Source organism: Fukomys damarensis, unplaced genomic scaffold, assembly GCF_012274545.1.
Source record: "Fukomys damarensis isolate Sample0158 unplaced genomic scaffold, DMR_v1.0_HiC HiC_scaffold_24, whole genome shotgun sequence".
In the NCBI taxonomy this organism is placed as follows: Eukaryota; Metazoa; Chordata; class Mammalia; order Rodentia; family Bathyergidae; genus Fukomys; species Fukomys damarensis.
In genome coordinates, this window is record NW_022900936.1 from 11543523 (window position 1) to 11558855 (window position 15333).

General features: G+C 46.9%; 1 protein-coding gene across 12 annotated transcripts in view; it reads left to right on the plus strand.

Annotated features, from left to right (window-relative positions):
* Tiam1 (TIAM Rac1 associated GEF 1) overlaps nucleotides 1-15333 on the plus strand; it is a 401135-nt gene that overhangs the window by 205689 nt on the left and 180113 nt on the right. For 10 of the 12 annotated variants that reach the window (XM_033755948.1, XM_010608608.2, XM_033755949.1 and 7 more), the window contains one exon: nucleotides 4278-4448. The exons of the other annotated variants lie outside the window; for them this stretch is intronic. The gene's annotated coding sequence lies outside the window, so the exon portion shown is untranslated. The remainder of the gene's footprint in view (nucleotides 1-4277; nucleotides 4449-15333) is intronic. 12 annotated transcript variants of the gene reach the window in all.

Consider the following 15333-nt stretch of genomic DNA (forward strand, 5'->3'; position numbering starts at 1 on the left):
GGGGGGGGGGGGGTCGTTTGCAGGTCAAAGTCCTTGTAGTGGACACACCGGAGAAGCTTGGGGCTCAGGTGAGAAAAGTTCCCGGGAACACAATGCAAAGTCTGGAGAGAGGCCTTGAAGTCCGGGTTTAATTTTGCATTTGAATGAGCTAGTCCATCTCTGGGCCTCCTGGCCTAGGAGGTGTTATTTGCGTGTCTGGAACTTTTTTTTTTTTGAAGCTGTCAGTCTTTGCAGCCCCTGTTACGTCTGGTCTGGTCTTGATTGCCTAAGTCGATTTCAGGTAGGGTGTGGAGAGGAAGTTTGGAGGGTGGTGGGGGTTGGGGTCCTAGCTGTGGAATAACTCGGTCCAAACTGAGTTTCTCATGAACACCCTTTCAGCGCGCTCCAGCTGGCGCGGGGATTCCTGTGGCGTGTGTGGTCTTTGCTCGAGGTGTGGGGGTCAGATGGAGGCTTTGGGGATAACTGTCCCCTGGGTTCCTTTATTTCTTATCTGGTCAGTAGCAGCAGGAATTGGGACCAGGATTTTGTTTTTTGTCATTTAATCCTTCATAAACACTTTTGGAGATTTGCCTTACTTTTAGGGCAAGAAATGAACGTGAAGTAATGCCTGGCTCTTAGGACGTTTGTAGGAAATCAGATATTGATTTAACAAGTGTCTCTCTCGTAGTTCTTGGCGGAGGGGGAGTAGGAGGAGATGTTAGCCGGTTTTATCTTTCTCTGGATGTCAGAGTGGGGCCTCCTGGCTCTTTCCGTACCTGCGCTCCACTCCGACCTGGTAAGGAGACCGGTTGCTGCGCTGCCCTTAGCTTGCTGTGACTCTCCTGCTTCCTTGAAGGGACAGATACACATGTAAATTGTTCTTAAACCAAACCATACATGTCCCAGGAGAGAGCAGGTTGCTGGATCTGGGGCTGCCACACCTTCCAGAGCCCCAGTAAGCAAGCACCTGGCAGGTGAGGTGGATGTGAACTTGGAGCTACTTCCCACCCCCACTCACTCAACAGGAAAGACAGCGGACTGGATCTCATGACCCGGCCAGTGAATCTGCTAGTACACGGGTTTTACGGAACAATAACCCTTAGCTAGGGAAAGGAGAATATGTGATTCACAGACAGAAGGTTTTTAGACATTGTCACTTGGGACCATTTGGAGATACCACGCAGACATTTAAATTGGGGTTAATTCTACCACAGGACCACAGTGCGGGCAGAAGAGACCATTTGGTCTCCCCCTCTCCTCCTAGTAGATAATCTGGTTTAGTTTCAGCTGTTTATATTCTTTTTAAAATAAAACTTGTACATTCAGTTGTTTGATAGACATAGGGTGACTAAAATTATTGGTAGTACTGTATTCGTATTATTATTTTGTTGTTGTTTGTTTGAGACAGGGTCTCACTTTGTAGTTCAGGCTGGCCTTGAGCTCATCATGTAGCTCAGGCTAGCCTCGAACCCTCAGCAGTCCTCCGCCTTCTGCCTCACTAGTGCTGGGATTACAGACAGCAGCCACCACACCCAGCTTGTATTCCTGTCATTATTTGTGGTTCAGAGGGTTGAACCCCAGGCCTCGCTCATGCTAGACAAGTGATGTATTTCTGACCCACACCACCATCCTTTCTATGTTGTCTGTTGAGGCAGGGTCTCCTTCAGTTGCCTAGAGTGGCCTTGAACTTGCAATCCTACTGCCTTAGCCTCTCAAGTGGCTGGGATTACAGGCAAGAGCCACTGAGCCCAGCTTACATTGTTTTGCTGTAGTCACTGATTTGTGAAGGAGTTTTCCCATTTTGTATACAGCTTTACATTTACTGAGATAAAGTTGTGTATAATACCCTCTTAGAATATTTTAAAGGACCACAGCACCTGTACAAATGTTTTCAGTTTTATTCCTGCATGGACTAATCTTGCTTCTGTTCTTTCCTTCTCCATTTCCTTCCATCTGCTTCCCCCCCCCCTTTTTTTTTCCCCCAGTACTGAGTATGGAACCCAGGCCTCACATTGCTGGTCTAGTGCTTTACCTCAGGCATGTGACTTATGTGTCTTCTTTTCCTTCCTCCCTCCCTTCCATCTTTTTTTTTTCTTTCTTTTTGTGGTACTGGAAATTGAACCCAGAGCTTTCCTACTGAGCTACATCTTTTACACTTTTTAATTGTGGAATAAGGTCTCTTGCTTTTATCAAAAATGGGCTCAAATGGCAGTGCCTCAGCCTGCTGAGTAGCTGGGATCACAGCTGTGCACCACCATCCCTTGGTCATGTGCCTTGATCATTGGCTAATATATTATCAATTTTGTTGTCTTCTGGAGGAACTAACTTTGTATTTCAGTTGAAGCACAAAGCCCATCTTCTTCCTTGAGTTTGTATGCATTAAAAAAAATTTCTTATGGAACAAATAATAAGCAAGTGAATCTCTTAGCTGGGAGGAGAAAAACATTATGTGTTACCTCTGTGTCTTTGATGCTTTCCCCATTCTTTCTATTCATCAGCGTCACACATATTGGGCAGAGTAGTTTGAGGTACATTTGTGTGTTTGCTGGGGCACATCCTGGGAAGCTGTCTTAGAAACATCTAACTGGAATATGCGTACGACTCACTGGTAATTTCATGTGAATGGTAGGCGCATTCGTCCCACTCAGCAGTACACATTTACCTTGTGCAAGAGAAGAGCAGATTTGCTGTAATGACTGGGGAAGAACATTTCATTTTGGTTCATGTTTAATGCATGAGCCTGAGCATTTTGAAGTCTTAGAACAACTGCTTTCAGAGGATGTGGCAGGATAACACCAAGAGTGCTGTCATCAGGACTCTATGACTTTGACGTTCTTCCTCTGCTGCTGTTAGCTGTGTGGCCTTGGGAAAGTTGCCAGACCTCTGTTTCCCGAGCTGTGAGGTTGGAGGTACCGAAAACTGCTCGTGGGGGCTGTGGTGAGATGGAGCTGTGAATCCAGGTAGGGTCCCATCGTGAAGTGCGCCATAAAGCGGGAGCTTAATACCTCGTAGTGTGGAGTATGTCTTGCCTCTTACTTTCCCATTTGTTCTGTCTTCACTGAGGTTCAGGTTACTGTCTGTGTCTTCATCTCATTTTCCTGGTCGATGGATGGTAACCTGGCTGTGTAGTTTTAGCTATCTGATTTTTAGCTTACTTTTCTAGGATTTTTTCCCCCAGCTCATCTTACCTCCTTGAAGTCCATCACACTGTTCTTTTTTTCTTTCTCCTTCTTCCTTTTCTTGTTTCCATTTTTTAATTTCCCTTCCTCCCTCCATTTTTTATCTTTTCTCCCCTTCCCTTCCCTTTCTTCTGTCTCTTCCTCCCTCTCCCTCTGGTTCCCCTTCCCCTCCCCGGCCCCCCTTCCCTTAAATACAACACTTAAGACTTTTCCAAAGACTGTGGAAGTATCAGTCTCTTGGTACTATATGCACTGTTGGAGCCAAGAAGGGAAAATAAAGAAGCACAGGGCAGAGGAGACTGCTTGGCTAACATTTCTTCTCTGAGGAATAGAACAGTCACCCATCAGTCAGCCATTTGGTCTCTCTTGGGTTTGTCAAGTGACAAGGCTCTGGGGGAATGTATGCATAATCCATTCCTATTTATTTGTGCCTAACTCATTTATATGTATGTGTTTATGGGAAGAGGTGGCTTTTGCTTTATGGGACAGTGCTGGAGCTGCTCACTGCTTCACTCTGGAAGCGAGCCTCATTAGTGTAGTGAACGGGCCTCATTTGTGAGACGTTATTTTCCTGAAGAGAGATTGGTGAGCTGTCCTTGGTCGGCCTGGCCAGGTTCTGCTTTGTTCTAGATGCTGCTTTTATGGCAGTGAAGAACAAAGAGGTATAGTTTCCATAGGTATTCCGCAATGCTGCCTCTCCCAGGGCTTGTGAACGAGTATTACATAGCTTGCAGATGGCTTGCATTTGGCACAAGTTTGGGGAAGAGGTTACCACTCTTGGAAAGTTGTATTTGTTGAATGGTTTGGTGTGGATTTAGGAGATTTTGTTCTGAGTGCCTTGGAGTCACATGCACTGGTGTTTCCATAAATGAGGGGATTTGAGTGGGCCACGGTGATCAGCGCAGGTGCTCCCCCCAAAGCCCTGGCAGAGCGTGAGGGCTGGTAAATGCCTCTTTGAGTATTAAAATAGAAATTGCTTATCCAAATGCGAATACAGCCCCAACTACTGAAGTACTGAGTGTCTACAACACGCAAAGTTGTGTTGTCTCATGCTGTTACTAAAAGTATATAAAAAAATGAGCACAAAACCTATGGTTTTTTCCATGTCTGCTCTTCTAGGTAGAATCACTGTGGACTGAGACCCACCTTTCTAGACCCCAGAACGTGGAGGAGGAAGGTTATGCCATGGGGTGTGACCCTCTGACACCCAGCCCCTCCCCTAGATTATGAACACCTCCGACCAATGGCATCTTTGGACGTCTTGACAAAGCCACTTCTGTTTGGAATGGGGTAAGTGTGGCATTGGCAGAAGCCTGGGGAAGGAGGAGTTACGTTTTTAAAGTCTTTGTCATATTAGGGTCCTACCTGATGTACCTCCCTTTTGGGGCAGGAAGCTCATTAGCAGTGACGGCTATCTTGGTGGGAAGAGCGCTGCTGGTTCTCTCCAGTTGCAACCTGAGGTTTTCAAACTGGCTCCCTGGGAACCTTCTGATGCTTTCAGGCCCCATTCTTTGGGTAGTTGCTATGGTTTTATTGTTTCAGAGACTTGAGAGGAAAATCTTCTACCTTTGTATCCTTGACTTCTGTTTGCCTGCCTCTGGATTCTAGGAAAGGGGAAGAGAATGGATTTGGCTCCAGAGGGAGAAACTTGGTCTGAGAACCTGCTTGTTTGGGGACTTACTGTGGGATCGTGCATGAGGCTTTTGCCAGAGAAGACCGAGGGGTAAAACGTGCCCTTCACCTTCCCTTCTGTGAGTGAGGACGAGTGGGGCTCCCGTGCCATCCTCATCTACTTCACAGGAAAGAACGACATAGACTGAAGAGCTATTCTCTCTCGCTGTAGGGAGTTGCTGTTGTTCCTTCCCATTTTGCCCTTCTCCCCGGAACCTGTCCTCGCAGCCTCGTCAGTGGTGCATTCAGGGCTCATTATTTTTCACATCGACCAGGTTTTGGTAGAATTCTGCTTGGTCTGGACTTGGAAGTAAACAGGAGGCAGCAGAAGCACAGGCATCTCGGAGGCCTCCAGATTTCCTACCCAGCATTCCGGGCCCCCTCTTGTTCCTCCCGACTTGTGTCTTGCTCCTGTCTGGCTGCGACTTGTTCCTCCTGTCTTTCCTGTAGCTCCTCCCTGCCAGAATCTGGAGCACAGCCTGCGCTACTCCTCCCCAATTGTTCCCAGAGGCTGCTAGACAGCTCTCTTTCGTCACTCTGTGATCATAACTGGGTTAAGTGCTCTTTTCCAGAGCAGAATAAGGAAAATGCTGATTAACCCTTTGCTGCACTTGCTGTCTGCCTTCTGTCCAATGCTCTGGGATCCTTTTCTTTCTTGCAAATTCATTATCCCTGGGGCTGTCACCCCACTTCCTTGTTGGAGGGCTGCCCTGAGGGGTTGGGTCCCCTTTGACCAAGTGTTGGGCAGTCCCTCTGCTCCAGGTCATCTTATTCCAGGATAGCTCTCAGGATTCCCTGTCCTGCCTCCGCAAGGCCCCATGTGGCTTCTGTCCCTCCAAGGTCCTGCTCCTCCTCATTCCTGGTGGTTTTCTCTGGAAATCCTAAGGCATAAGATAACACAGCTTGTCCACTCTGTCTTAAATACCTTGTCCACTCCGCAAGCTGAGTGTAGTAGCCACGGCTGTAATCCAGCAGTTGGGAAAGCTGAGGCAGGAAGATTACAAGTTTGAGTCGTGCTTTGATGAGACATTGTCTCAAAATAAAAGATAAAAAGGGTTGAGGATGTAGCTCAGTGTGAAGGCTCCAAGTTTGATCCCCATCCCCCCCACCACCACTGAAACAAAATAAGACAAAACGAAACTGAAGCAAAATGCTCCATCCAAAACCAAAATAAACTAAAACATTAAGGTGTCCAGAGCAACAGAGTTGGGAAGTAGGCAAAGCTAGGAAAATCTGAACCCCGGTGACCTAGCACCAGGGCCGTCCTTTAACAGTGTTCCCTGGGGTGTTCCTCCACTGTGGGACTGCCCGTCCTTGGCTGTCAGTGTAACGTTTGAACAATCAGTGGCTGGACTGCCTTGGGAAGCAGCCTCCCTGGGTCCTGTCCCAGAGCTGGTGTCCTTGCTGGGTTCTCCCCTAGAACAGCCTTCCACCAGCTCTGGGCTGATTCAGGTTTGTCTCCTCCTGAAGTTCAGCTCAAGTCCATCCCAGCCCACTGTCCCTCGATCTGCAGAACCCGGCTCACCTGTCAGATGCTGTCTTCCCTATGTCCCCTACCCCAGCAGCGTTGTCAGTCTTCAGGAACCACGATTGTGCCATCTGGCAAGGCAAGTGTTTAGGAGTTCTTTGGAGATCAGGTAAAACCTGGTCAGAACCAGCCACAGAAATGTCAAGGTTGTTCTTCTGCAGCTCTTTGAATGAAGGGGGCTAATTGTGGTTTAGGAGCCAGAGTGAGAAAAGTGAGCAAGGAGCAGATCTGAAAGTTGGGTGTCCATCCTGATGTGTGCCCGTGTGTCCTTTCTCACTGCAGCCCTTCAAGCTGAATCTTAGCATGGATGTATCATCTCTTGGCTTTGAGCGCGGTGGCTAGCCATCTCCCCCTGGGGGACTGGAGCAGATTTATAGGGTGAGCAGTGAGGATCCTCGTCCAGTGCTTGGGACTATGTTTGGACAGGTTCCATGCACACGGAAGGAGAAGCTTGTGGGGTAACCCTCTCCCCACTCTTTGAGGGATAATGGGCATACCGGCAGAGTACTGGGTGTGACGTTTTAGCTGGTGATGGGCCACAGTCCACAGCGATCTCACATTGCCTTTGTCCCCTGGGACACACTTTGCCTGCCATTCTAGGGCATGGGAAGGAGGCTAGCCTGGGGCTAAGAATGTGAAGAGAAGAAACTACATACACTGAGTGCCTACTGTATATCTGGCATCCTTCTAAGTACTCTCTAGAAGAATATAGTACTAAGTACTCTCTCTTAGTACCTGGGAGAGTTGGCTCCAAGACTTTCTCAACATCTCCAGAAGTCGAAGTTCCTTATATCATTTGGTATAGTCTTTCTGTACAACCTACACACATCCTCCAGAGACTTTAAATCAACTCTAGGTTGCTCATAATACCTAATACAGTGTGAATATGATGTAAGTAGTTGTCATGTTGAATAGTGTACTGCAAAATGATAAGACAAATGAGTCTGTTCAGTGCCAGTGTAATCTAGGTGTGGTTGGTTGAATGGATGCTTGCAGCTGTGGTGGTGGAGGGCTGGCTGCATGTGACTGAACGTTCCACCCCCTGCCATTTGTGGTTCTCATCCTGAAGTCCTGTTGATGGGACCCAAGTGGCTTGACTGAAATCCCACCATACTGGCACTGCCTTGGGCTTTGATATGCATTATATCTGACTTCTGAGCCCATGACCTTCAATTCTGGATATAGACAGAGGAGGATGTATTAACTCTAGAATTCAGAGACCCTTGGCTTCATTTCTAACCTATACCTTTCCTGTGTTGGCCAATTCCTCTTAGTGTTTTATGGATTCCTTAGTCATTATTACCTGAAATACCATGGGTAGACACTGCTGTTTTGGAGGGTGGGTAATGTTTGAAAAGTTACAAGATTGGGGCTCTCACTTTGATCTCAGATGCTCACCCACAGGTGAATGTGCCAGGTGGTTCTCTGAACACCTGCGAGAAAGTTAAATCGTGTTTCTTCTCTGTCAGAAGCAGGAGACCCTCTGGCTAGAAGGGTGTCTCTCTCTGACTGTCCTGCTCCATGGTTTGTACAGCCTGAGATGCCGGTGCTGTGGGTCTGATACTGCCGCACACCCTGCCCTGGCCCATCCCTCTCCTGCCCACACTGCGTAAACTCTGGTGTGGCAGGGACAGATGGCCATCCCAGGGCTCCTTTGATGCCACATTTGGTTGCCTGGGTAGGGGGTTGGGGGTGTTTGCAGCCAGTCTCCACAGGAGGAGGAGAGGCTGCCTGGGAAATACCCACTTGACATTGGGTAAACAAAAGCTTAACCCCAGAAAAGCTGGGTGCCCTGGTACATATGCGGGTTGGGCAGTCATGGAGTCACATTTACATAAATGTGTTTAGCTTGGGACGAAGCCAGTTTGCCCAAAGCACAGCCTTGTCTCTCTCTGCTTCTTCTAATTGATGCACCTCACAGTTTGGTTTTCTTATGGGAAATGTGAATGAACTGTGTGGGGATAGTGAAAGGACTGATGGGGCTATAGATCATTCCTTCCAGAGCTGGAAAAGAATTCCTGCTGTGCCAGAGGTCTGGCTTAGCTATGCTGGAGGCTCAGGTGAAGGTGCCTGAAACCCCTGAGAGAAAGCATGTGGCGCCCCTATCAGCACAATTCTCTGCTGTTCAAACAGAGGCAGCCTGTGTAATGAGGGCGGAAGGCTTTGATAGCAAGAAGGACCGCAAGCTAATGAAGCAGGGCGCCCAGGCAGGGAGCGCAGGAGGGCAGCAGAACCCCTGAAGGAAACAGTGAGACCTGACAGTGTGAGAGCATCGGGTGGGACTTCCGGTGCTGCTCTCCAGCGCCCACTAGAGGAGGGAGCTGCGACTGCTACCTGCAAACCAAACCTGGAGTTCAACCCCAGCCAGAAACTGGGAGCCGCAAAACTCCCAGGAAAGCTTTCCTGATCCTAGCCTTGGGGTAGTAACCGTAGCTCTTCTTTCTTTAATGTACTTATTGCCACCCCAACAGGCCAAATTCAGATAATATATTCAGGTTAACAGTGACACATAGTCGCTGTGCTTCATATTAATTTTTGGGGGGATCAGGGGGAAGTTGGCCAGTTTGTTGCTTTATTCATTCAACAACAACTCGTTCATTTTGCTGAGATATGTCCTTCAGCTCACCCTTGTTCCAGGAGCCAACAGAGTGGAACGGAAGAAATGACAGACTGTACGGAGTCACAAGGGAAGCAAGTGAGGGCGGAAACCAGGAGTCTGGTAACTTTGAAGATCCAGGGCTCTGGCTGTTGGCTGTAAGGGCTGGTGGTGGGAACTTCTTAACACTGACATTCTCAGTAATTTTTCTGTTGGTCATCGAGAGCTTACTGCTGCGGGCACAGTTCTGAGTGCTCAGGGTGAATTCACACGCTGAAGCCTCATGATCATCAGAGAGTTATACTGATGCCAGCTTGATGTCTGAGGAAAAGGGTACAGAGAGAGGTCAGGGTGGCCACCTGACTTAGTGCATTTTTGATTTGCCATATTTACAACACTCAATGGATTTAATCAGGAAGTAATGCCATGGTAAGTCAAGGAGCACCTCAATTCGTTTCCTTTTTTTTTTTTCTTTTTCGTACCGGGAATCGAACTTGGGGCCTGGTGCTTGTGAGGCAGGTGGTGGAACCACTGAGCAAAATCCCTGGCCCTATTCATTTCCTTTTAAGAGTGGGGTACAGATGAGCAATGTTGACTCAAAGCACAGTATTTCTGCTCTGATTTTTCTCAGCTTCAGAGGAAACTACTTTGTGTAGATAACCTGATGGGCCATTTAGTCCTGAAAAGATCCAACCAACTGGATGTTTTGTATGTCACTGGAGATGATTTTTATGGCCATATAAACAGCATGAATGTGAGCATGGGAGTTTTCTTCAGCTCCCTTTTGGTGGTTTGGACATTTTCTTTTGGGTGGTTGTGTTGCTTCTCCTGGAAATTGCTCCTATTCAGGGCAGAGTGGGTTTTTCTCTTTTTAGTTAAAAAAGAATTAATGAGATAAGTGAGAATACCTATAATCTCAGTCACTTACGTTTAAATAAAATGATTATCATTATTGCGAGTTGGTTTTCCATGAAATCTGAAAGCATACAGGGGGTCAAGATGGATGTCAGTGCTGGGTGTGGTGGTGCACACATGTAGTCGTAGCACTCTGGGAGGCTGAGGCAGGAGGAGAACCTTCTGTAAGTTGAGTGCAGTCTGGGCACCTTAGTGACTTTGTAAGATCCTGTCTCAAAAGAAAACATAAAAAAGACCAAGGAGGAAGCTCAGTGTGAAAGTCCTGGATTCAATCCTCAGCAACTCCTCTCCCCCACGCCCCAAAGAGACTCAATTTTTTTGTCTGGGGACCTTCCCAACTCTGACTTTGGGTGCATCAATTGCTCAGGACAGACTCACGTCCTCAGGGTCCTTGTGACACCTAGAAGTTTCTCTCCAGCTTAGTGTGCAGACCTGTAATACAGCTACTATGCAGCAAGACCCAACTTTTAGCCTGGTATTATGGTGGTGGTGTTACATTACCTATTCTGTCTTTGAGACTCAGGTGCTGTGCCTGGATCTTACTTTTTCATGGTGTCTCTAAAATCATGCGTGACTGTCCAATTTTGCGCTGTTATCTTTTCTTTTTACTCTAGGAATAGGAGGTTTCATATAGGATAAAAATGGAAATGAAAGAAAACATAGGATCTGCATATAATTTTCTGCAGTTGAGAAATTAAACAAAAGGGGGAAATGCACCACTGTTGTTGCTGGCCCAATGAGGGGGGCACAGGAGCGCAGGCCTGCTCTTCTGCAGTACTTAGACGGAACACATTGTACTTGGCCGTCTGGGTTGGGTTCAGAGAAAGCCAGAGAGCCCGCCTGAGCGCTGCCAGGTGACCCAGGAGCTCACGTCTGCCTCTCACACCTACTAGTTGGAATCAGAACAGAAACTCACACGCAGGGCTTCCTCTTCAGCTTTCTTTTTCACTCACAAATTGGGGAGGGGAGGGAGCCTGAGACCCTGAGACTCTCTGGTAAAGGCTGGAGTACCCTTGAAGACGGGAGGAACATTGCAAAGGCCTTTAGATTTCTTTATTTTTCATACCTGGTGATTGAACCCTCAGGGCATTTGCAGTGAGCTATATCCCTAGCCCTTTCTCATTTGGAGACACAGTTTCTCTAAGTTGCTCAGTTGGCCAGGGTAGGCTGGATTTGAACTTGCGGTCTTCCTGCTTCAGCCTTCAGAGTATAGGGATTACAACTGTGAGCTATGACACTCGGCATAGGTTTGGTTTTTAAAGCTGGTTTGCATACAGTATTTGGGGAGTCTCAGTCCTGAGTAGTTTAGGGTCTTCCAAACCAGAAATGCATTTTGATTTTGGAAAATGCTGAGAAATAGATTATTCTGGAGAATCATTTCTTAAAAGGCAACTGGGCTCTTTGGGCATGGTTTTTATCATCTTTCCTTGTGTTTCTCTGGGAATTATGGCCGAAGGTCCTTGGAGCTGTGTGAGCTAAGGCCTGTGCTCTGGCTTACAGTGATAAGTTCTCCTTTTCTAAGAGATAGGCCTTTCTCACTCAAGATGCCCACATTAAAAAAACAAAAAAAAACTAGAACAACTTTATTGAATGGAAAATGTACATGCCACCCAATTCACAACTTAAATGGAAGATTCGATAGATTTCAGCACATCGGCAGAGTTGTACAACTATAACCACAATCACACTTAGGTCGTTTTTGTTATACTAAGTCAAAGACTCTACCTACTGACTGTCATGTCCCAGTCCTTCCTCCTAAACTATAACATTGCCTCAAGGTGCATCCATTTTCCTACAACTGCTTCAAGTTTTTTTTTCTTAACAGCAGAGTAGTGCTCCATTGTGTGTAAATACCACACACACATAAAAGAAGTAGTGAACCACAGTTTCTTTATCCGTTCATCTGTTGATATGCATGCGGGCTGCTTCCAAGATTTAGATTTATGAACTGTGCTGCTATAAACATAGGTGAACATACCTCACTGTGGTATGATGCTTTCAACTCTTTTGGGAAGACACCCCAAAGGGGAATAGCTGGGTCAGATGGAATTTCTATTTTTTTGGTGGGATCTCCGCCCTGATTTCCATAGTGGTTGTATCGATTTACACTTCTACTGACAATGAAAAAGGGTTCCTTTTCCCACACGCCCTCACCAGCATTTATTATTGGTTTATTTCTTGATGGTAGCTGTTCTTTCTGGCAGTGAGATAGAATCTTAATATTGTTTTAATTTGCATTGCTTCAGTGGTCAGTGATGCAGAACATTTTTTCATGTATTTACTGGAGATAGCTACATTTTTAATTTTTGTGCACCCCCGTTTTGTCTTTGTAAGTTTTTGGGCAGTAGTATTGATTAAAATCCAAGGTCTTGCCCATGCTAGGTAAGCACTGTACCACACAGTACACTCCCACCCTATTTTTGTGACTTTTGTTTAACCATTAGCATGTAGATTTTGAGACGTACAGTGATTGAGAATGGATACTTACTTTAATTCATTTCTACTCCCATGTCTGGAACCTTGTAGATCTTTGTTGTAAAATCTGTCGTGCTCTTTGTTGGTTGCTCCGTTGCATGTTGGAAATGCGTCCATCACTGGGCAGTGTTTTCAACACTTGGTGTGTACAGCAGCCATGAGTGGGGGCTCCCCTCATGCTGCTCGTGAATTAGTGGGATCCGTGGTGGGGGGCACAAGCGAAGTGTGCACTGGAAGGGACACTGAAGTCCCGCAGATGTGTTTTATTTGATGGAGACAAAAGAAAATATTCAGATCGCGTTTTACATGTCAGAATTTATAAATCTTTGGAAGTGCTTGGAAAAAAACCCAATGGTGTTAGAGATGAGTTTTGTTTATGTATACCACTAAAACCAAGCTATGTCTAATTTCATTTGTCAAAAGCGTTCTCAGAAACAGATACTAAAAGTATGACACTTTTTTTTTCTTTAACTCAATTATGATCATTCTTTTTACACTTCTTTTTTTTCGTTTTTTGAGACAGGGTCTCACTATGTAGTTGAGGCTGACCTGGAACTCACTCTGTAGTCCAGGCTGGTTTCAAACTCCCAGCGATTGCTGGTGGAGAGCAGTGAAGGAGGAAAGGGCTGGGTGTTGAGCTTTTGAATGGAGGGCTTACGAAGGCACCAAGCATGGGTGGTGTAGCAAGGATGGCCTGGCTCTTTCAGTAACAGAGGGCAGAAGGCTGGGCCTGCGTAGTGGGAAGATCACCATGGAGACCACAGCACTTAGCTCTGCATTGCCGAGTGGAAGAGCTGGGGTGGAGGAGTCAAGATGCAGGCACAGGGGGCTTGTCGGAGACAGTCTTGGTGCGATGGAAACCCGGCATTACACTTAGGCCTTCATAGGCTCCTTCGCAGGTCTGGTGGCCAAGATAGGCCCGGCAGCTTCCTCAGTTCGACCACCCTTTCGCATTGTGTTTGTGTCCGAACATTGTTTGAATTCTGTTATTGGATGCACAGCTCGATCCCGCTGGTGTTCTTGAGTCTTCATTCATCAATTTATTTCAGTTTCTGTAGGCACAAATCTCTCCAGTTGGTGAGAAAAAGGATTGTCACTGTTGGAGGGCAGTTAGCTGATGAAGTCTACAGCAAGATCAAGGGTGGCTGGAAAACAGCTAAAGATAATTAGACTTCTCTGCAACTCAGTGTTTCTTTTACTTTCCAGGTGGGAAAACACTTAATCTGAGTCACTTTCTCATCACAGACACAAACCCAGCGTGCACAACTTAAAGGAGGAGAGGTTCATTTTGGCTCACGGTTTGTAGAGGTTTCCGTCCGTAGTCGGCTGGCTCAACGGCAGGGCGGCATGGCATAGAGGTGTGGGAGAGGAGGCCTGCTTATGGCGAGGCAGTCAGGAAGGAGGAAGAGGTCCAGGGAGGAGGGAGGGAGACCCAGTCCCGCCTGTAGTGACCACCGTGTGTGGACCAGGCTTCTCCTCCTAATATCACATTGGGCTGTACACATATCAGTGGAAGAATCCACTAACGAGTATCATGTCCCCATGATCCAGTCACCTCCCCAAAGCCCCACTTGTGAGCCTGTGAGGCTTTGCGGGGAGCGTCTACATGTCCCGACAGCCCCCCTCCCTATACTTCACACTGACAGCGATCAGACTCTTTCCTGCCTCACACATCCCTTTCCTGTTCGGGCTGCTCCTTGCAAGTCCTAGTTCCAAGATTAGTTGTTCTGTGCATTACCTTTTCCCAGGAACACGTATTTAATCATAGCCTGAACACATAGGGTGGATCTCTGAGACTTTGAAAAATCCAAACCTGAATGTTTTGGCATTTGGCCCTGTTTGCTTATTGTAAGTGGTATGTGGTGAACATGTCCACAGATGTTAGGAGACCAGTGCACTTTGAACAAAATAATAACTTTCACATCTGGCCCCCTTTTCATCTCGGGACCCTAAAACCCCAAGTGCACATTAATGAAACCTCACATCCGTGGCAGGTGGGGAAGGGATGGAGGGCAGTGGCTTTAATCACCACCGTGGAGCATGTGGAGGGACAGCCTCTAGGCCAGATGGGTGTCATGGTTGCCTTTCATCCTACCTCTGGAGTATTTTGTGAATAGGACCTGGTAGGAGGTGTGGTCTGTGCTTCTGCAGGGGGAGGGATCTCCTGGGACCCCCAGGACTTTCCTTAGCTTTTCAGTATTGGTGACACAGGGGGCTTCTTTCTAGGTCCGTAGTCTTTTGCCTCATTGTAGATTATCTGGAGTCTCAGTGTGGAATGCTGGATGGTATATTTGCCTGGTAAGGTGGTTTGGTTCTCTTTCCATTTTTGGATTTGCCACACAGAGTTAGGGAGTTCCTTTTAAAAAGTCAGCTCCTTCTAAACTACTAATAGGTAATTCTCAGTTCACAGCCTGGGGCATCCCCTTTAGCCTACTGCTGTCTCTCCAGGAAGTTTCCCAGATTAGTTGGGAGAATAGAAAGGCAGGGGAGGAGCCATGTCTATCTGGCAGAAGAGGCATTGATTGGAGCTACCTGAAAAGCGGGATGAATCACAAAAACTAGGAAATGGTGCAGGCGTTCCAGGGGTGGGTGGGGAATTCGCTGCTAACCCGTGTGAGGGGCATGTAGGGGTCTACTGTCACCTTGTTTTACGTATGCGGCACAGCTGATCTTGGTGATAAGTGAAGAGAGTCATCTAGCAGGTGTGAAGTGTATGAAATACCCTAGAGAGTTTGCAAAGGAATGCACTGCGATATGAAACAGGAAATCGTCAGGCCCATTGCCAATTTAAAGTACATTCTTGATTTTACAGTGTACCATTGCCTTCACCCACAGTTGCATGTGGAAATAAGCGGTATCATGGAGAAGTATTGAGAAGTATGGGTTCTTCAATGCCCCTACCCTACTGATGCCCGGTTTCTTTCCATTTTTTGACATCAAGTGGAGAAGCATATCATATTTCCACAGATGTGGGACAAATGTTTACATAT